We start from the raw sequence: 23,476 nt of genomic DNA on the forward strand, positions 1-23,476 counted from the left end.
AATTAACAATGTGTTGTTTGCATTAAGCAATTCGTAATACACAGAACACATAGGCAGCAAAACAAAAATTTAAAATTCAGCATGTATGAAAATTGGGTGCAACGAACTTGCATAGTGTACCTGTACATTGTCATTCCTGAGATATATATTGTCATTGCAGGGAGGTCACAAAACAATAAATGTATTGTTTTGTCACTTCCCTGCACATTCATTGTATCTTGAAATGCGTATATGCCAGAATAAATGTTGAACTTGAAAAATTTATATTCTCTTTATTCATAGAGCATAACATCACTTATGTTCTTTACGAAAGCATATCGTGTTACATCTTTGTCACGCAGAATGCACAACCAAGATAGCCATCTTCCATTAAACATCACGTTTGACATGATTCACTTGGTATCATTTCATAGACAGGGTACACCAGGGCTCCAGTTTCAAGCTCCAAATCGTCATGTTGCAGTTTGGAAACCGTACATGTGTAGTGCAAGAGAGCCCTCGCACATTAAAATGTAAGATGGGAGTCACTGTTAATGCAAAGTAACTCCTATGAGAGAGACTGACGCTGCAGAAAAGTGTGCAAACTGCGGAAAGTGTCATAGAAGATCTTCAGAAATCGTGCCTGGTTTCACGACAGTGCTACCACACTCCCTTTTAGATGACGATGATAATGATTGGAGTTTCAGATGTGCAGCTGCATTTTTTGCAACGTGCTCCACATAACACGCATGACAAAGTCAGCAGTGGATGGCAGGCCCCCGTCCCTACGCAGCTTTGTTCACGCTGCAGTTCTATTCAGCAAAAGCATGTGAGTACGCGTGAAGGACATTCAATTTCACCTGCAAATAATCAGAGCAAGTGAAGGAAAAAAGTGCGGTACTTCAAAAGGAGATAAGTCTTGTGTCTCAAGGAGGTGTTACCACTTACTAAGTAACTTGATTAAGTTTACATCAATACCTAGATTAACTGGCCTAAGCGTGATCTAATTGCGTGAAGTAATTGTTTGGGATGCTTCGGTGTGTTCATATTTGCGAGGCATTACGTCGAAGACACCACTGTCGATCACTAAAAGACTCTTTCTTGCTTGATATAAATCACACTAAACGCATACGCCTGTCTGAAACAACGGCTGTGATTCTACGGGGCCATTTCTTTCTACCATGCGGGTATATCCTTTCTGGGACCGTTCTCTGTGGAACAATTTTTGTCCAGAACGCAGCACGGGAGATTATATACATGGCTGTTGATAATCTCACATCGTTTCTTATTGAAATATTGGCTGGGAAACGTGCTGTAGTACAATCCCCAGCGCTGCACTGCAGTGACGGTCTAGTTTCGGAATGCAAAACATAACGTAATTAAGAATCGAACGGCAGGACACCTGTGAAACACTGTTAGGATACATCAGTATACTGGCACCTTACAAAATTGTGTGACGACAAACAACGATCAACGCCTGCAGCGCAATAAATACTCACAATCTCTGTTGCCTCCTCTTGTTTTCTATGGGCGCACACAGCGCTTTAGGGCCTCCCAACATGGCGGCCCGAATGCGTGCCTCTCCCCCACGAGCCCCTCTCCCATGCGCGATCCAGCTTTTATACATACAGATCAGTGGGTGAGCTATACGTTGACTGCGCACTTTGTGACTGTTCATAGCCGTTTTCTTCTTCATCGTCGTCTTTTCAATTTCAAACCACCAAGTCCAACTTGGTACATTCCTCGGGGGAATGCCACATTTCAGGACAGTAGCCAGCTATTGCTTTATTTGAGTGTCAAGAATGTGGACAGTACTAACTTTGGAGCTGTCGGTTCCTCTTCCTGCCTTTGCGACGTTTGTGGGTGCGTGTGAGGAAGCCTTCAAAGCCAACGTTAAGACATTCCTCACCTCCCAAGGGGTCAGGTCCAATCTGTGTGAAGCGTTGGACATACTTGTGCCAAAGACATTGAGTTTGTGTTTTTCATCCGTGTATGATTCACTTTTTTCTGAGGGTACGACTGTTCTGCTTTGCACGAGAAAGCAATGAGGAAGTACGAAGTAGTACGTTACGTCAGAAGGCACTGCAGCAGTCAGCGAGACTAAGTTCGTAATCTGTGCACGTTGTTGTGATGTAACCAGAAGTTTTGTTTCCATGCAAAGGGATATGCATGGTTCTGTTGTCCATCCAGTGCTTTCAGTTGTAACCTAGATTACACATGATGTCTTGTAATTCTTTCATTCCTGTGAAGCATACGATTTGTCAAAGTGCACTTTTGCCCATAGCTCCTTACTGTGCTATTTGTATTTTGACAGCCATGCAGAGTTCAGTAGTCTGTGCTGATTATTTATATATGTTTAGTGTTTGTACACCTGTGTACATAGATACCTAGCATACATTTTCTATTTTGAATCTTCAGCAGTTTGCCTATTATTTGATACGTATTAAGTGTATACCTGTGTACATAGATCCCTAGCACGTAATTTTATATTTTGAATCCTGCGCTGAGTTCAGTAGTTGTGTGCAAGGATGTAGGAGCAGTTATGTGCAGGGCTAAGCACCTTGTGCAGCTTGCAAATCTACACCACATGGCAAAATGTGCACAAAATAGCAGAAGCAGAGAACATTGTCGATGCTTTGACATTCCTTTAATACAAAAATGCCGTTGTAATCAAAGTAGAAGTAGTCATCAGCAGGGTGTGTACACACTGAACAAGGTTGTCATTGCTGGAAGCTGATACTGTTGTGCCTGTTTTGCAAGATAAAGTATCACAGACTTCTAAAATGAGCCAATGGACTTGTGCCTTCTTATTCCCCCATAGCATTCGTTACAGTGCCAAAAACTGTGGGCAGACATAGCACCACACAGTATGCAAATATCATATAATGTGATGTTCAAGTGCAAATATGTTGACTTGCACCTTTGTACGAGAGATATGTGGAAAGAGTGAGATGTACATGAGGACAGCTATAGCAGCATGCATTGGACATTAAGATCATGGGCCCCACCTGTGTTTGCTGGAATTTGCACATTATCCTTTCGTGCTTATTCAGTACATGGACTGTCATACTGGTTATTTTGCACATTATTCTGTCGTGGGTATTTATGATGAAAGATGGAAGTCACTGAAAAGTCACTGTGTTCCAGCCTCAGAGCATCAATTGTCTCATGTGGGTATTTATACCGTTTACAACGGCATGGCGAATTTACCTGTGATAAAAGAAAGCAAGCCCCCACCTGGTCTCCTGTGTCCTTTGTTGCACGAATGTCGCTAGTGTTGATCCTTCTCTGTTTACAAATTGTTTGAGTTTTTGCTCTTGGATTTGCTTTCAACAGCGGTTCTGACATTCCGCGGCTCGACATCGCGATGGAACGCCCGCGCAGCGCGAGCGCCCGCCACGCGCTATACGTAATGGTGACGTACCGGGTGACGTCATTATGACGGAATTTGTAGTTTGCCCCGCAACGGATGGATGGCACTGACGGTCTTTATCATGGCCGCCCTTGAAGACGTGGTGGCCAATGCAAGCTTCGCTAACATCTATATTTACCTTGTATCTGCTTCACTCATCTGCATCGAGAGAGTTCAATACTTTTTTTGTGTGTGTGCGTGTGTGTCTTAATAAACGCGACACTTGCGGACTTTTTCTGTGATAACTTGATACCTCTACAGTTTGAGAAGGCATTTATTACTTTTAGTATTGCGTAACTGTTATGAAAGCTGTTATCATAGCCTGTCATTGTCCCACGTAACCGACACCCCCATTTTGACATACTCATTTTGGTTTGAACAGTTTGGCATTTACCAAATTGTATCTTCGTATCATGTGCATCACTGGAGGGAAGCTTCTTCCCTTTCGAGTGTTGGAAATGAGTGCACATGCAGTGAAGGCAGAGGGAATGGTCCAGACGTAACCACTCATGACGGCTGTTGAGTTTCGTTGGTAAAACAGCTGTCTTCATTCTAGGGCACTCAGCTATTTTTCGCTACACTGGTGTTTTGAACACTAAAGAAAGACGTACGCCCTCCCAATGGTGCAGCTGACAACAAAAAGCTTGATAACAGTCCTCGTGATGAGAAGGAAAGTGTGTATGTCGAGAATGGGATCATGGTTCAGTTATGGGATCATCAGTTCAATTATTCGTCTGTTATAGCGAAAAGTATGGGACATAATGTGTGTGCTACAGGCTTTTTAAGCAAAGTTATAGCTTTCGCTGCCTTTGTATCACTTACAAGGTGTTCATTTTTATCAGCAACAGGTTTTTTTTTATAGAAAACTATGAGAGCAACATAGATGTCGTTTTTTCCTGTTGAGTTAAACATCCAGGTGGACTTCCTGTCGAAGAAGTATTTAACTACGAGATGACTGATTACCTAAAATTCATTAGGGAATTCCATTAGGGAATTTTCATCAAAAGCGAGATAACAGAATGACATACAATTCTCGTTGAAAGCCTTCCAAACCTTCTGTACGCCTTAAACCTTTGTACGCCTTTTCGGTCTTAACCCTTTCGCAACGGTCTTAAACCTTTTGTACGCCTTCCAAACCTTCTGGAAAGAAGAGATCAGGTCCCCCCTCAAGTCCTCCGAACCCATTTTCATGCTCTGGTAAACGAGAAGTTTTCTACGTTTACGGCAGCATATACCGATGGCGCAACCCGAAACAAGTCCGCCTCAGCATTCGTCATAGCATCCGAAGGCGTAGTGCACGGAAGACGCCTTTCACATCCAACCTCCTCCACAGCTGCGGAACTCCATGCCAATCTTTTCTTTCTACAATACATCGCTGATTTTACACCACGGGAATGGGCAGTCTTCACAGACTCCAAATCTGCACTTCAAGCAATTGAAAATTCCGGCATACGAGGCCCATCCGCACCCCTAGTCACAGATGTGTTAATGGCTTACCACACTATCTACGAAGCAGGCCACAGGCTAGTTCTCCAGTGGGTTCCAGCCCATTGTGGTGTCGTGGGGAACGAGCAAGCCGACAACGCCGCAGAACAGCACTCTCGTATCGGAAACGTACCAGCATTGTTCTGCTGAGAGGAGGCCGCCGTTCAATTCTCCGACGCCTAGTGACACCCCTGGCTTCCCGCCAATGAACAACCGACATTCTTCCCCCCTCTATGTTGTGCAGAGTTGATCCAACGCTCGCTTTCCGCATGCCACGAAACACCTCTCGTCAAGATGCTGCATTAATCCACCGAATGCGCCTCGATGTGGCCTTTACAGCTCAGTGGCGTTACTGCTTGAGACAACTTGACTCTCCCCCTGCTGCCACTGTGGTGTTCTTGAGGATATGGAGCATATTCTTCTTCATTGCTCCCAGTACCAACCTTCCCGAACCACTCTATCTGTGTCTCTTCGTCAGCTGGACTCTCGCCCCTTCTCCCTATCGAAATTGCTCGGTCCCTGGCCTACTCCAGCTCAACGCGCTGCGCTCAAAGCTCTTCTGACATTTCTGGACACCATCGGACTTCGATCGTTATTGTGAAGGGGCTCGTTATTTTATTCCCCACTTTCCCACCAGCAATGGGGTAGAGTATCGCCTGTTGCGATGAAGCTCTCCACTCTCCAAAGCCAAAATAAAGTTGTTGTTGTCCGTTGAAAGCCATTCCTAACTTCTAAAAATCCTGAAAAAAGCGCATCATCTTTCGATGATGGAGTCTTATCCGGGCTGGAAAGCGGTCAATCTGGCCAGCAGATTGACACCTACTCCAATCGTCTCTACCAACCCAAATCCTCTGACGTGAAATGGGTGCTCTATCCCCTGCGTTCCCCGTTCCTGCGGTTTCGCCACATTTGCATGTGAAAATGGATATTTCAACGCATGTGATGATGGTGGTTATAGTGAAAGGGCTCGCCGTTGTCGGCCTCACAGATGTGGGCAACGTCACAACTGACTCCCTGGGGGAATGTGTGTCCTGGGCTGACTTCTAAGGGAACTCTGCCAACATATGTCTGAAAGCGTCTGTGGAAAACCCAGGAAAGGTACGTGCACACTGCAACAGCCGAAACTGCAGCGAATGGGCATGCAGGGGGCAGTGCGCCCATTTCACTTCAGAGGGACACGTGATTTGGATTTGATTTGATTGGTTTTTCTCTGGCGCATTAGCTACTAAGGCCATAATGCGCCTAATACTACTGGAAGTTTTACCTAGGTAAAATTTGTGTGTTTACTAAAACTAGGCTCAATGCTCCGTTAGTAATTAAAATCACAGATCCTCTAAAGTAGCACAGAAGTCATTTTTAACACGGAGCTTTCTTCCTATAAAACTGTTAAGTAGGCCAGTAAGATGCACCATGCGAAGTAATTCACATCACAGAGTCATAATTATCGCAGAAATTGAATTTAAAGTGCACCGCAAAAAGCGACCGTGCGCAACGGTGGTGAAGAGCAGTACCAGCCTGTGATCTGCCTGGAACCTCGCGCTGACGCTATAAGGAGAACGCTCGCTGATTGGTCTAGAGAAATGTTGTCTGTTACTCAGCTGTCGTCTGCTACTCGGCTGCTCGGGGTTCTGAAAAAGCCTTTCTCCTGGCTCGGTAATGATTCGGCCAGGTGGGTCAAGCTGCCGTTCAATCAGCGTCAAACAGCTGAGGCTGCCATCTTGTGGAACGCAGTTGCCAGACGCGGAAGCCCGAAGTTCGCCCGTTACAGCGGCACAAAACGCCGCTGTTTTGTTTTTGTCATATTTGCTTAAACAAACGAAATTCTTGAAAAATGATGCAGTAAGCGGGTAAAAATTAGTAATAACAAACCCATGTTGTCTGTGACATTCTTAGCGATTGTTGTAACGCTCGCATTGTAATGCATGCACAAGCTAGAATGACAGTTTTAGTTTTCTGGTTGCGGGTTTCGGCGTGCTACATATCTATCATATGCAATCACATCTGGAACTACATATTGCCCCAAACTCTTTCTGCAATATTTTTGATATATTGCAAAGGAGGGGGAGGATGGAACGTTAAACACTCCGCCTTACAATACTGCGAAGGGTAAAACCTAATTGATAAATTCAGACGTCTAAAAAATCACGAAATGTGGACCACACCTCGATGGCATAATGCTGATGTAAAGCCGCCATGGACCAGAGGGGAAGGCATAGCAAGAAAAGAAAAACAAAAGACATATACCAAAGTGTTATAGATCAATGACTTGATGCTTCCTTTTTTCCTCTATCGTGATTACTCAAGCAGTCATTTCTAAGGTACAGCAGTGAGGAACTCTCACAGCACAGTGCTGAGTAGCCTGCCCTCTTCCTGCAGAAAAAAGAGTAGCCCACACTAAGCGTATATTGGTATGATGGTTGACCACTGTGCCTTGCCTGTGCACTGTGCCTTGACTGTGACCACTGCCTGTGTGAAGTACGCTGTTCCAGCGTACTTCTGCTTATGGAAAGCAGTCTCAATATAGCTTATCCCTCCTTCTTGGAGAAAATCTTCTTCACTGTGATCAGCATACGTACAGGCAAAGCGCATATGTTGCTTTGCAACCACTTGTCACCTGTGCATTTTGGATCTTCGCATAGAAACAACGCTTTGGAAGTGCACAAGTGAGATATTTTACTGAAGGCACAGTGCACGTGATTTCAGAGTTCCTCGGAACGACGTGCCATTCAGATACAGGTAATGATCATGGTACATGGCAAAGCTCAGGCCAGATGTGTTGTACACGTCTATACATAAACACTATGCCATAAACACTTCAACCATAAACACTTCAAAACAATAAATAGTTACGTCCAGCAAAGTAATGGCACTAGGTGTGCACGTATTTTGTGTACGCAATGACGGTGTTCCACATTTCACTTCTATCAAGCATAAAGCGTTTGTGTGGCAAAAGCAACAAGCATATGGGTGGGTGAATATGAATTTTGCAGATATTAGTAACTTGTAATACAAACCATTTACTCATCTTTTACTGCTGCACAGATTTCTTAATTGTATGCATGCCTCGACTCACGTGACAGCGAAGCAAACAAATTTTGTTAAGAAATCTATAATCAGCGATCTACAGCAAAGTAAACTTAATTTGCACATATGCTTTGTGAACATAATCACTATTTCACATCTTACGTTTAATATAGTTAAAGACGATAAACCCTCAGTGCAGGAAAAGACGAGAACGGAACACAAAAAAGACGAGGACACCACACTGAACTGCCAACCAAATAATTCTTATTTTGTGAAACGAGGTCTTAAATACATAAGAACCCTCCTCTCCCCTTTATTCCCTCTTGTGTTGGACTTCCTGTTTACACCACCATCTCTCATCCACACAACAGTTATCATTAAGTGGTCGACATGAATGCTGATATGTTTTGGGAAAGATAAATACAGGGGTTACTGACGCAGTTACTACCTGCGTTTTTTATCTCATGCGCTTCTCGAAAGAGAAGGCTATCTTGTTTTTTACACCTGAACAAAATGTTTGTTTTTTGGAATTCTGCCTGACATCCCACACATGTCAGTAAGTGGTCCCCCAACGCACCCTATCTATTAGAGGTATTAGTTGAATGTCATTTTAAACTAGTGTTCATGCACCTTTCATTTAAAAACAATTAAATACCCCCAGTGCTGTATCAACCAGCCCAAACACTCGCTCTGTTTGTGCACCTTGATGATTGCCCGACATATACCTTATCACACTTTGGTGGTACAGAGTAAAGTATACGAATATGGCATTCTGCAAATTTCTTTCCGTGGTCACCAACCAGGCCAAGTTTTAACCGTTTTTCGTGTTATATCTAGTCAATCAGGCTTTCTGTTAATTCATATGAATCACCAACCAATCCCTTTTCATGTTACGTCAATATGCTTGCATATGTGGAGAACTAAAAGGTATATGTTACGTGTGAGTATGAATGTCAGCAGACTGGACGGTGGGAAATGTACAGCTGAACACACACCGTCCTTAAGCCGCTTTCTTTGAGTGTGGAAGGGGATGACGTGAACCAGACGGTTACAAAACGTCTCAACGGTTACAAAAAGAGGTGCATGAAAGCGGTTCCACTTCCAAATCGGAGCTGCGTTTGGAAGTGGAACCATCAGTGTACAACTCTACATGGCTGCTAAAGCTATCATTTAGAACCTCAAATTCTTGTTGCAGTACGGTGTTAGCAGTTTCACGTTTGTTGTATCGGTAGGAGGACATGTTACATTCTGGAGGGGGCTTCCATGGAGGAATTGTTTTACTTGTCTGAAGGATCACAGAGTTGTACTCATTACATAGAGATGAAAGCCATAGTGCTCAACTGCCTGTGACATTCGAATGCTAAAAGAACGTACAGCTGCAGGCCTGTTCAAGAAGTGTTGTCTGAATTGTCCTTTTACACATCGATATGCCGGGTTCTCGGGGTGACCCCTGATCCTTATTGCGTATGAAGTAGCAGGTAAAACCTACGTTGCTCTAAAGACTACTGATCTGATTCTATGTATATGTGACGAAGGAACGGAGCGATCAGTGAATCGGGGAACGAACATATGTTTATTGCGCGAGCTGCACCTCTTTTATACGTCACCCCCCCCCCCTCCAAGAGAAAAGCGAGTAGGGGAATGGTAGAGGCGTAGTTTACTAACGTGGACGATGTCGGTTAGCCGCCCAAGAGGTAAGATGGAGCGGTCGATTTCATAATTAACAGGTGAAATCTTGCGAAGTATGGTGTAGGGTCCTTCCATGGCAGGAGCGAGCTTCCCGCGGTTGGGGTGCCACGGGGTCTCATAGAGTACGGCGTCTCCCGTGGAGAAATCAGCAGGAAGAAATTTTCGGTCGTAGATTACTTTGTTTTTCTGATGGTAGGCAAGAGAATTGCGCACCGCTTGCCTACGGGCTTCGGCGAGGGACGGGATGTTGCCAATCCGTTGTTGCCAATGTTGCCGATGTGAAGATCGTACGAAGGGACGCCGTGCATTAAATATGACGGAGAAAAACGTGTGACTTCGTGCGGGGTGCGGTTGTATTCGGCGACTACTTGCATAAGGAACTGGTGCCAAGGGATCCTGGGTTGTTCCTGAATTTTGCACTTGAGTCGGTTGACGATAGTTTGATTCGTGCACTCATTGAGGCCATTGCACTGGGGGTGACCGGTCGATGTGAATAATTGATGGACGTTCCGATTTTTCAGGAACCGCATGAAGGTGTTTGCGAGAAACCCGGGGCCTCGGTCGGAGAGAAATCAGCGAGGGGTGGCAGTCGCAAAAACTTCTCGAAGACAAGAGATGTACGCGTCGGCCGTCTCATGCTTCTGCGCAAATGCCCAGGCGTATCGTGTGGCATGGTCAACGACCAAGTGAATAAACCGTTTGGTAGAACCGCATCCAGCGAATCCCCCGATGGTATCCATTGCAATGAGGTCGAAGGGTTCCTCAACTGGTGGCAGAGCTTCCAAGAGTCCAAATTTCTTCAGTTTCGACTTTTTGCATCGCTGACAGATATCAGAATGACGAATGAAGTTGGAAACACCGTTGGTGATGTCAGGCCAGTAGTACTGGGGAGATATAAGAGCGAGAGTTTTTCGCACGCCAATATGTCCAAAGTCGTGGCGAGCTATCTGGAGAAGTGCCTCGCGAAGCGAAGGTGCGACGTAGATCTTGCGTAGGCCGCGTTTTCGTACTATGGGGACACCGTTTTGCAAGGTATACGCACCGTCAGGTAGGTCACAGGAGGCGTTTTGGAGCTCCAGAGTGGAGAGTAGGCTGATCACTGGTGATTGGAATAAGGCGTCTGCCTCGACGTTGGCCGAACACGGCTGATGTTTGAAAGTGACGTCGTATATGGACAGCTTAAGAGACCATCGAAAAAGACGCCCTGTAGGACGCTCGATGGTCTTCAACCACTGGAGCGCCGCGTGGTCTGTGAGCACGGTGAAGTGGCTGCCGTGGAAGTAGCAGTGCCACTTGTCAACAGCGTCAACGATGGCTAAGCATTCTAGTTCAGTAGCAGTGTATTAGTAGCAAAAGCAAAACCGTATTACTTTTAAACTAGAAATGTAACAGTTCCTGCCTGAACTCTTTCAGTCCAGTAGCGTGTTCGCCTTCTGATCCCGAGATCGCGGGTTCGAACCCGGCCGAGGACGCCAGCAACTTGGTGGTAGGGTACAAGTTGCTTAGACACGCCGTCTTCCGCGAGGGACGTTAAATACGGGGTGCCGTGTGACGAGCTTTCATTGCACGTTACAGAACCCTCAGGTGGGCAAAAGCAATCCACAGACCGACCGCTGTGGCGTCGCTCATGATCTCAGGTGTCTCGCGACGTAAACCACCCAATTATTATTATCTTTCAGTCCAGAGCAATGCAAACAAACAAGAAAACACCCGTCGGTCAATGAGGCTTTCGGCGGACACCGGAGGCGCCAACTTGAAAAAAAGAAACGAACAAACGTGGTCGGTGGATTCAAAAGATTCGATTCGCCGTTTTGGACACTGGGATTCGGATTCCCGAATCTCGAATCCCTGCCTAGGATTCGTGGATTCGCGGATTCGGTTGGCACATTCCTACTAAAAACAATAAGGACGGCACAGGACGGACACACTGCTGTCCGTATACCAGTGCGTCCGTCCTGTGCCGTCCTTATTGTTTTTAACACTGTTTTTTGCGACTGTGATTTGCCACACCTGATACGAGACGGACGCGGCTCATGGAATAAGTATTTTTGTTGAGCGGTGGTATCACGGAAGCGACTACACATCGGAGTGAACAGAAACTTTACTAATAAGAATAGTGTGCGTGCGAAAGCATGTGGTGGGTGTAGGTGTTACTCCGGCTGTCGTTGTCGTCAGTTCAACAATTTTCGTGCATTAGAATGAAATCCGATTTGCACAGACACGTATGCACAGACGTCTTCAAGGTTTCTCATCCTTATCATGAACGGGCTCAGTATTTGGTTCACTTCATGAAACTCCCCATTCATCATCTCACAATAAAGTTGTCCTTGCTGTTGTTCAAGTTTTCTTTCTTTCCTCGCGAGGAAAACTTACACACACTGGGTTGACGTAACAACGAAAACAAAATGTAATATGACGTTTCGATGCCTGTTCGGGCATCATCATCAGAATGAAACAAGAAACAGTACGCCATCCGAGTTCTACTTATAGCTTAGTCATGACCTTGTAGCAATCAGGCAGTGGCCCTTTGTGACTGTTACATGCGTTATCATCACGGTGATTGTGCCAAGATTCCAAAAATTTTCTTACGCACCATTTATGCTCGTGTGCCACGGTCTTTGCATTGTGAAAGTCAACAGAATGAACTGTTTTTAGCACGTGCTCGACAAGTTCTGTGGGGTGATTCACTGCCGGTGGTTTTGATATCTGTTGTTGGTGTTCTTTCAGTCTCATGGCTTGCTTTCTTCCAGTTTCTCCCACGTAGCAGGCACTGCATTGTTCACATTCCAACCTGAACATTGCTGCATCTGGTTTTGCATTTGAGTTAGAAACTGCAACTCGTGTTGTAATTGTCTGTTCTTGTGTTGTTGTAGATTGCCCTGTGACCTATCTACCCGCGACTATACCTGCAAGTACGTGTCAACGGTGATGTAAATGCACTAATAATTCCCTCCGCGTTATCCACTTCTTTTCCGCCGGGTGCCTTCGTTGATGCCTTCTGATTTCGTTGTCACTGTAGGGATTTGGGATTATACACGCCTTCGATTCTGAATGTAGTTAGTTTTGCACCAACGTAGTCGCGTTTGATCAGCTCATTGCCCAGATAGCACTCACAGGCGCCAAATTGTTTTTAGTTTCCATTTTATCGCGTGATAACTCTTTATATAAACGCGATATCGAAGATGTCATCATTTACTTGCGTAGTCTATATATTCATATTTAATAACTGAGTCCGCGGTGCGTGGCTGCTTTCCCTGCTGCAGCCTGAGAAGTAGCGTTTGGTCATGTCATTCATTTTCAAGCTACCAAAGAACAAACAGGGGACAAAACCACATCACAAGTCGCTGTGTTGTTGTCTCGTGTTTGTTCTTTGGTCGCCTTAAAATGAATTTACATCAACCAGCCCAAACTATACTTAAGACATTGGGCGAAGTCGTCGCCCAAGTGGCACCTACTGGCTCAAGATTGCCAATTTCTTCTATTTTAGCTCGTAATTACTCTTAATACCAACTTGATATTGACGATGTGATTATGTAGTAAGGTAGTCTGCATATCGTCTGCCGACCATAGCCGTTTGCCTTGATGCACGCTTAGAAGCCACATTTGGACAATTTGTCAGCGAAAAGGCAATCACAGGCGCCAAACTGCAAACTCCATCCGGCAACCTGCCGATAGCTTGAAAGTCTCATATTCATTAACAGGGCTATACATCACTTATTTCACTTACGTACATTTTCCTGAGCGTGTTATCGGTGTTGTTATCAAGTCGCCCCGCGAGAAGGGAATTGTTCGCCTCAGTCGTGTCCTCCGCTCTCTGACCAAATATATTCATCGTCACGTGACACAAGCACACCCCTGTAAACTTAGCTTCCTTGCGTAGTCCTCTGCTATCAGGCCAAGGCGGGTTTCAGAGGGGGTGTTGCGGAATTCTGCTCACGTTATATAGCAATGCCAGTGCGTTTTTAAGACTTCTTACTCCCTTTTTAGAGGCCTAAAAGATTTTAGTGCCTAAAACAACGATCTCTGAGAATAATACGGCACCGAATATATGTCAGTGCAACATTGTTATGTTCAGCTGCCAAATATTCGACTAACTTAACTTACCGCTGCCAAAAAGCGACACCAGCCAATCCTGATCATCCTGGCCTGAGACACCAGAATGTAATTTGGGATCTTGATGCTTGGGTGTGACTGCGTCTCTTCAGCTTTCCTCAAATTATAGCAGTATCACATTACTGTTATTTCAGACGGATTTGCAGAAGCGTAAATCTTCATCGTAGAATTGGGAATCGCTAACAAAAAACCACACCAAGCGGTAAACAGCGCTACAGAAACTTGATTCACACCCCCGTAATCCACAAAGCGTAAAATCATCGTGCATATTACCGCAATGTCCGACCAACGGACACAGACTTCTAAAAAATTATTCAGGCACTACACAACACGCTCTACACATTTTCGCACTTATTCAGGCACTAATGTTCTTGGCTATGGTAGTCGTCTCTGTTTTCATAGACTTCGGGTTTGCTTAACTTGGGTGAAGCGATATTGAGTTTTCACCCCCTCATCGCGATGTGTTTGACTCCCTTGCTTGTCGCTTACTACGAACGTAAGTTGGAAGAAATACAAGTTCTGAAGAAGACAACAACATCAACAACTTTATTTTATGATGATGAATGGGGAGCTTCATCATCAGAGGCGATACTACACCTCATTACTGGGGGTGATGTAGAGAATGAGATAATGAGCCCCTTCATAATAACGATCGAAATCCGATTGTGTCCAGAAATGCCAAAACAGCTTTGAGCGCAGAGCGTTGGTGGGCTGGATTCGGCCAGGGACCAGGCAGTTTTGATAGGGAGAAGGGGTGAGAGTACCGCTGACTAAGAAACCCGGTGGGTGGGGTTCGGGATGGCTGGTTCTGTGGGCAACGGAGAAGAATGTGCTCTAGATCATGTAGAGCACCGCAGCGACAGCATCTGGGAGAGTCAACTTGTCTCAAGCGGTAAAGCCACTGAGCTGTAAAAGCCACATCGAGTCGCATTCGATTAATTACCGCAACATCTTGACGAAAAGTGGCATGCGAAAAGCGAGCATTGGATCACCTCTGCTCAGCCTAGATGGGGGGAGAATGTGGGCTGCCCATTGGCGGGAAGCCGAGGGTGTCACGAGGCAAAGCAGAATGGAACGACGATCTCTTCTCAGCAGTGCAGTACTGGTCCGTTTCCGATACGAGAGCTACTTTTGCGGCGCTGCCGGCCCCACGACACCACAATGGGCTGAAACCTACTGGAGAACCAGCCCGGCCCGTGGCCTGCTTCGTACACAGGGTGGTAAGCCACCAACACATCCGTGGCTAGGGGTGCGGGTGAGCCTCGTATGCAGGAATTTTCAAGAGCTTCAATACCCGCACCCACGGTGTAAAAGCAGAAGGAGCCAGTGTGAGGTAGGCATTGAAATGCATAGCATACCATTTGCAGAAAGCGCGGTTGGTAACGCTCACACTCAGTGCCGTATGTACAGTAGTGGGGGCCATTCTGACACTCAGTACTTTTCATGATGTTCCATATGGAAAATTTTTGGGAAAATCCACAGAGGGCCCTGCATGGCCTCTGTGCGACAATTCCGTGCAATGTATACGTGAAAAAGTTTCATAAACAGTGGTCGGTTCGTTTAATTGCTACGCCGCAATTTCCAAAAAGGTCCTTCATCTTAACTTTTACAGCAATGCGAAGGCTAGTTATGAAGTCCACCTTTGCCATGCAATCATGATTGCTCCATCCATGTGTTGGGGCGGAAATACGGATGCATCCCCGTGTTTATACGCTACAAGGTGATGTCATTATTTCTAGTTAGATAGGAGAAACCACCGACGTACTCCAACTTCGGTGTACGACACGTTGATACTGTCGAAACCGCGGAAGCATCATCTGTCTGCTTTGCACTGTCAACAGATCAGCGACAGAGCAATGACCTACGCATGTTTCCCTGCAAATGGTGACACGCTTCCGCGTGCAAATAGGGTAGCAGCTTGTCTGTCACAAGATTTTCGTAAAGTAGAGCAACCGCGTGAGCTCATGTGGTGCATCGGCATATAATACACGATCTGTGGAACTCTAATACTGCTGCCAGGAAAGCTACCTGACTTGCAATAATGCCAGCTACAATAGGCATTGCAATCGTAATTTTGTCTTCTGCCTTTCTTAGGGCCACCGCCAGTGCAGCAGCAAGGCCTGACCTATCAAACTACCAGAACCTCGATGTGGTAAATAATTCAGTTTACCTAATATAATATAAATACCAAACACATTTGTATGCTGAGACCTCGTTCACATTTTTCGTTCGTTTCGATATACAGGTTGTTGTATTATTTCTTGCATAATTTTTATTTAAAAAAAACTAGCAGAGCAAAATAGATGCCATTTCAGCAGGTGGGTTATACGGCCAGGAGGATGTCCTGGAGGATGCTGCTCCCGGACAGCGTATGCTATCGCTGGATGACTAACTCACTGAAATTCAATAGTTAACTTGTTAGTTAGATGTTTTCTAGGAATGCGGGGTAGCAGAATTTAATCCTGTCGTTATTCAAGTGCACCGTCCTTATTAAGCAGCCTGAGAAGTGAACATACTCGGAGATATAAACTGCCAAATTTCGCTAACCAAGTGAGCTGAAACAAGAACTACGCACTACTCGAGCGTAGAAAGAGCGACACGCAATCCACGTGAGAGGGTCACGTGCTTTGGAGAGGTGGAGGTGATTGGTGTACATGCTAACCTGAGACCGCTCTCGAATCCGGATAAGGTAAAGGTCGCGTCGTTTCTGCGCTCGAAAAGCGCATAGTTCTAGTTTCGACACGGCTCATTTGCGTAGCGAAGTTTCACATTTTATATCTCAACGCAGGCATCTCACAGTATCAAATTTTTGCTCGACCTAATTTTCATCCGTATATATATATACCGGGTGTCTTTTTTTCTTCGATACAGATTTTTCATAAACACTATAAGGGCTACTGAGTCAAAGCAACGTTGTGGGCGAGTTGGTACATACTGACACAAAAAATCACAGCGTTTGTCTACTCACGTCCTGTTTCGTGCTCTTTTTTATGTGTCAAGGGCTATCGACACCCTGTTTTCACCTCTGTCATCTCTGGGCCGGCGGACGTTCTTGGCCATCTGTTGCTCAACCGTAGAATGGCTCATTACCTAAAAATCGTTAATGAACTTTTTAGTTATAAAAGCTACGAAGTTGTTCCAATAAGAACATCTATTCCTTTCGGTCACCTGATATCGTAGCCGTTTTCAGAACAAAAATTCGTTTGGTGATCGTCCGCAAACAAATCGTGAAGAAACACCATTTTTTCTTTATCTTGTTGATTGCGCATCTTCGGAGACGTGTCTTTCCTTCATCTCCAATCAGTGGTGGGCAGTATCGCAGATACATGTATATTCGATACAATCTTTCGATACATTTTGTGTATCGGTATTAGGTATCGCGTGCCAAAATTGAGAGTATCGGACTATCGGTATCGAAAATACATTTTTAGTGTATCGTGTATTTTAACGATGCTCGATACTAAAAAAAAGATGCAAATATTGAGGCTGTTGTGAGACTTAGGGTCGGCGGCGCTCGCTCAGGCGGTAGTACAATCCAGGCCGCAGCGGAGTAGACATGTCGACCATAAATTCGTTCGAAGCTTACGTCCGCGCGCGCGCTCCATCGTCAAGGTCGCACGGAGAGGACGCCCTGAGCCCTGCCCTGGGACGCGCTCGTGGGCGCGCGCGGCTTCTAGTTGGTTCCAGAAGAATCTCTTCCGTCTCTTTCTACGGCGGGCGCGCCGAAAACGCCTTACACGGGACCAACCTCACGGCTTCTGGAACTGCGCCAGGCGCCCACAGCTCCCCATAGAGCCCATAGTTTGAGATAATTCAGGCAACACTGGACATACGACCAATAAAAATGCGTCGTGATGCCTAGCAGCCAGCCAATCATCAACCTCACCGTTTGGCTCGCCTTTCGGCCGGCCCTGGCTACCATTGACTTCTACTGGTTTTCATACCTGGCGCCCGTTATTCCAAAATAACGAAGACATTTTTGATAGGCTAAATACATATTTATTGGTGCAACGTGTACACTCTAAGAAAAAAAGGTAGAAAAAGGGTTGAACCGCCACACTTCTACCAGGCCTATTTTCTCTCTCCCCGCTTCAGGTCGAAGTGTGGCACTTCTCCCCTGTCTGCCGCGTGTTCTACCCCTACGGTGGAAAGCGCGTGGAAACATTACCATACGTGCGGTTGAAATGCATAGGACCACAAGTAAATGCTTGCCACGGCGTACGACGTTTTGTGCTAGCGCGTAATACAAATGTCTGAAGAATGAGTGGCGGTCGAGGTTACAGCTGTATAACGGTGATGGTGTAGAAGCCCTTTTTTTAGAGTATTATTATTTTTTGCCTGAAATTAGCCTTCGCTGTTTCGCGCGTGCCCCAAAGTCGCGAAGTGCAGTTCTCGTGAACGTTTGGAAGCAGCAATAAAAACGTGGGACTTCCTCGCCAATTTCCACGCAAAAACATAAATTAAGCGCTTGGTAGATTTCGGTGCTCGCGGTTTCGGACATTTGGCTGTAAATTTGGATCAAAATTTCGCTCATATTATGTGCATTCCCCATGATCCCGCGTACCTCATATCTCGACTGATAAAAACGTCACGCTTTCTTTGACATTTCGGGTGGCTGAGCCGTCGATGTTTACCTGCGGCATCCAACCGTTTCCACAGTGCACGGCCAGCCGTCAGTACTGCGCATGGATGTTGAATGAAATGCAGGGAACACGCGCATGACATGTATGCTGTCCATGTTACCTCGCCGTTACAATCACAGTAGAATCAGCTGAGCTGAACAGGGCTCTTGACTTTTTGACAGATTTTCCAACTTTGATGAGCTTCAGCACGATGAGCCGTTTTGTTTATCAATATTATTATGTACAGATCGAAGCATACAAATAATTTTGAGACTGAAAATATTACTGGCCAATTTTAATTACAATTTTGCTTTCTGATGGTATAATGACTGGAGAAAAAAAATCGTTGTTCTTTTCTTGCTAAGGAAATTTTCCAGGGGCTGCACAACAGAAGCGATAACCCCAGTGTACATTAGGTTACTTGCCAATCTCATGCCTTTTCTAAAACATATCCTTACTATACCAAAATGAGACAAGCATATGAGAATCACCTAAAATGTAATTCTGTTCTGTAATTGAATATACCTTGGGCTCCAAAAATGGGTGTCACAAGTTAACATTTTAGGAGACGAGATGTAATTTTGTGGTTTTCGTGCCTGCATAGTTTGTCGGTTCGGGCAGGGAACAGGCTGTGAAAAATGTTGACGTCATCTGTAATTGAATATACCTTGGCCTCCAAAAATGGGTGTCACGAGTCAACATTTTAGGAGACCGGATGTAATTTTGTGGTTTTCGTGCCTGCATAGTTTGTCGGTTCGGAGCAGGGAACAGGCTGTGAAAAATGTTGACGTCATCTGTAATTGAATATACCTTGGCCTCCAAAAATGGGTGTCACAAGTTAACATTTTAGGAGACGAAATGTAATTTTGTGGTTTTCGTGCCTGCATAGTTTGTCGGTTCGGAGCAGGGAACAGGCTGTGACAAATGTTGACGTCATCTGTAATTGAACATGCCTCGGGCTGTAAAAATGGCTGTCGCAAGTCAACATTTTAGGAGACCAGACGCAATTTTGTGGTTTTCGTGCCTGCATAGCTTGTAGGTTTTGGGCAGGGGACAGACTGTGACAAATGTTGACGTCATCTGTAATTGAATATACCTTGGCCTCCAAAAATGGGTGTCACAAGTTAACATTTTAGGAGACGAGATGTAATTTTGTGGTTTACGTGCCTGCATAGTTTGTCGGTTCGGGCAGGGAACAGGCTGTGAAAAATGTTGACGTCATCTGTAATTGAATATACATTGGCCTCCAAAAATGGGTGTCACAAGTTAACATTTTAGGAGACGAGATGTAATTTTGTGGTTTTCGTGCCTGCATAGTTTGTCGGTTCGGAGCAGGGAACAGGCTGTGACAAATGTTGACGTCATCTGTAATTGAACATGCCTCGGGCTGCAAAAATGGCTGTCGCAAGTCAACATTTTAGGAGACCAGACGCAATTTTGTGGTTTTCGTGCCTGCATAGCTTGTCCGTTTTGGGCAGGGGACAGACTGTGACAAATGTTGACGTCATCTGTAATTGAATATATCTTGGCCTCCAAAAATGGGTGTCACAAGTTAACATTTTAGGAGACGAGATGTAATTTTGTGGTTTTCGTGCCTGCATAGTTTGTCGGTTCGGGCAGGGAACAGGCTGTGAAAAATGTTGACGTCATCTGTAATTGAATATACCTTGGCCTCCAAAAATGGGTGTCACGAGTCAACATTTTAGGAGACCGGATGTAATTTTGTGGTTTTCGTGCCTGCATAGCTTGTCGGTTTTGGGCAGGGGGCAGACTGTGACAAATGTTGACGTCATCTGTAATTGAACATGCCTCGGGCTGTAAAAATGGCTGTCACAAGCCAGTTTTCTAGGAGATCGGATATAATTTTGTGACAAAAAGGAGAACTCACGAGTATTATGACCGGTCAACCACTCACACGAATGCATCATTAAATGTCATTTATTACCTATGTCGAAAAGCGTTCAAAAGCAGCTTCAAGTCAAAGAAATGAGTGACAGCTCGCCCAAAATGGGGTTATTATATTTCCCACTTTGGGGGGACAGCATTTTTGTACAGGTCAAAGGTACAGTTTTCTGCTTCAGTCCCAGCGCAGATTAGCTTCTGCTCGTTTGTCAGTCTGACAGAGTACGAAAACTTATGCCTCTCAAATCCATTGCACTCAATAATATTTACAACGAGGTGCAGACTTGCTGCTGTAACATAGATTGTGTCAATCTGAGCGAACAACGGGATGTCCTTCTTTTCGAGAATTAGTATGTCCCCTACATGATAGGAGCACCTGTTTACTGATCCACACTTTACTCGGAACACAGTTCCACTGAGGTCCTGCCTTGCACACTGGTGCACATCCTCTTCCTTGACTGGGGTTGCAGCTGACGTGGACACTTCCTCGTCAAATGAGAAAGATTCCAGCTCGTAGCATTGTAGTAACTGGTGCCTTGATGCTAGTGTCCTGCAGATATTTCTGAAGTTCTTGGTCTTTGCTGCCAGTGACTTAAAAGTCTGGTGTTTCGACTCAAACCTCATCGACCAAAATTGACTCAGTGGCCCCAGCTCCATAATGAACCTGGGGTAATGCACTAGGAAGTGCAGCTTCGGTTTTAGAGGTATGTCAGGGTACCTGGCAACAAACAAGCATAGCAGTTCCTGAATTTTTATCTGGAGGTATGCCACAAGGTCTTCTGTTATCTCCGGGGCAAAGCAGAGGTTGCAGATCTCACGATACAGGAGGAACACTTCCCAGTCCTGATTTTTGGGTGGAATGCTGTCACCGAAAATAAGAGGCAGGAGTCGCAGAAGGCACCATTTTTGTGATGCTGTGCCCTTCAGACTGGTGTGTCCATTGATGAAAGACTTCGGAACGGGTTCAGGCTTATTCTTTTTGTCTTGAAAACCATAGGGAAACGTGCTGATCTTATCCAAGTCATCAAACTTCAGCATGCCTTGACTGATGAGTGCTGTAAGCACTTGCTTTAGCACTTGCTCAAATGAACCCTCAAGAATATCGTGCATGATGTCTGGAGGTAACTGAAGGGTGACATCAAATTGGTGCAACTTCAGGAGTGGAGAGGGTCCTGTCACACCATACATTCGTTTACTCACAATGCCGTTGACTAGTATGCCAGACAGGTGTCTTCTGTGGGCGTTCATGTTTCTTACAACACAGGATTGCTCTGTAGTGAGGACTGACAGGTTTTGTGACGACGCAAGGCAAAACCGACAGAACCGGCCTCCGCTAAAACAGCAGGAGAACCCCCCAAGACGATTCAATGAGAGGTTATCTCCACAGAAGCAATAGATTGCGGCCTTGACCATTCGTAGAGTATTTCCAATCATGACAGGAATTCCATGATTCTGAATTTGGTTTAAGTCTTCAATCAGAGGCTTTAGGAACTCATCCATTCCAAACTTTTGCACGTGAACGTAACGTGCTAGCAAAAGAAGATGTATTGACTGTAACTGCGACCTGTACTTCCGGTGAAGGTTCAAGAGTGAAAAGTACATGCACACAATCTTGTATTTGCCACGTGCAGCACCCAACGGATTCACAATCTCCAGTTCATCTGTGTACATAAGCAGGAGAAGTGTGTACTGGTCTTGTTCGGGCATCAAGTCTGCAAAACACCTTTTGTAGAGTGCACCATCCATGAAGCTCTTCATCACAAATTCACTCTCTTGTTTGCTTTCTTCCTGGTCCCCTTTCTCAAACATACCAGCTGCGTACTGTGGCACTTCGCAGAGACATTTCAGTAATGGCCCTATAGGGATGTATTGAAAACTTGCTTTTTCATCTGGGAATTTCAATTCCTGAGGAGCGACATGTGGGAACACACTCTGGTAGTGGGTCTCTAATCCAGAAAAGATGCCAGGAAGAAATGAGCAGCTCAGGAGCATCTTCACGTCTTCACTTATGTCAGCACCAGACAATGCCTGCAGTACTTGCATTGCGAAGGTTTGAACTACATTTTGTAGCATGGACTGACGGTCACTGAATACAGCAGAAGCAACAGAGTGGGGCATCTTGTACTTCTCTGAAGTCTTGAAGTAGAACTTGCAGAAAGATTTTCTGGTTTCAGAAATGAATGTTTCGAATGAGATGGGCTGGTCCTCGCTGTCGAAAGGCGGTTCTGTGCTGAAATCACTAGGCGTGGTGTCAGAGGAGTCGGTAAAGTCAACATATATGTGTTATCCGCGCTGGCTGCATGATTTTCGATCCTGCTGCCTGTCTCACGGAGTGTGTCCACGTGACACCGATACAAGTGCCGTCGATATGCTTGGAAGTTTGTGTAGTTCTTTTGGCACCCACTAATTCCACACACAACGTGGAATTTCGAGTCAAAAGAGTGCCGTTGAGCTATGTGATTTACAACAGCAACCAGCTTGTCAGCGCGGAAACAGCACTTCGGACAGTACGTTACCGGCATCGTTCGCAGCAGTATCTTCGTCAGATGTGCCTTGCACACGGGCGTTGATCACGAAGCGCATTCACATGCAGCATACCGCATCTCCATTCGACGCACGAAGCAGCCACGCAGAAGCTTGGAGGTTCATTCCTTCTTTTTGTCACGGTCAGGAACGCTCAGCCAACGTAAATGGGTGCCCAAGAGCCCAGCTGTCATCTAAACCCTTTTGGGTACTGCTTGTGATGTATCTCGCTCACTATACGTGATTTTTCCAACTTTCAGACGGCTCTGTGACGCTACAGGGAACTTTAGTTACGCCAACCCTTACAACCATGCTTAGCAACAACCAGCCAACAACAGTTAACACTGTTGCCCGACCGCACAGTGCCTACCGCCCATGGAGCAAGTTTCGTACAGGAAATGGCTGCTTGGATAGCTCTAAAGATTGGACGTGATGATTTTACACAACAAAGTGGGCAATTTCAGTGTGAAAAGTTTTTTGCCAGTGTTTGCCAGTTTTTAGGCCAGTACGTGTGAACGTGAACTCTGTTGCTGGCCATGAGGTCATGAGGTGCCTGAATAATTGAGTAAAAGCCTGTTCTACTAATACCCCTGTCACACGGGGAAACTGAATGTAATTTCCAACGAACGACATTCGTATGAATGTCATTCGCAAAGGCTACACGACAAAGAGAAATGACATTCCGTGCTGATGATAATAGCGATTCTTGAAATAGTTGGACAGCTTC

This window comes from Ornithodoros turicata, chromosome 1 (assembly GCF_037126465.1).
Source record: "Ornithodoros turicata isolate Travis chromosome 1, ASM3712646v1, whole genome shotgun sequence".
Classification (NCBI taxonomy): domain Eukaryota; kingdom Metazoa; phylum Arthropoda; class Arachnida; order Ixodida; family Argasidae; genus Ornithodoros; species Ornithodoros turicata.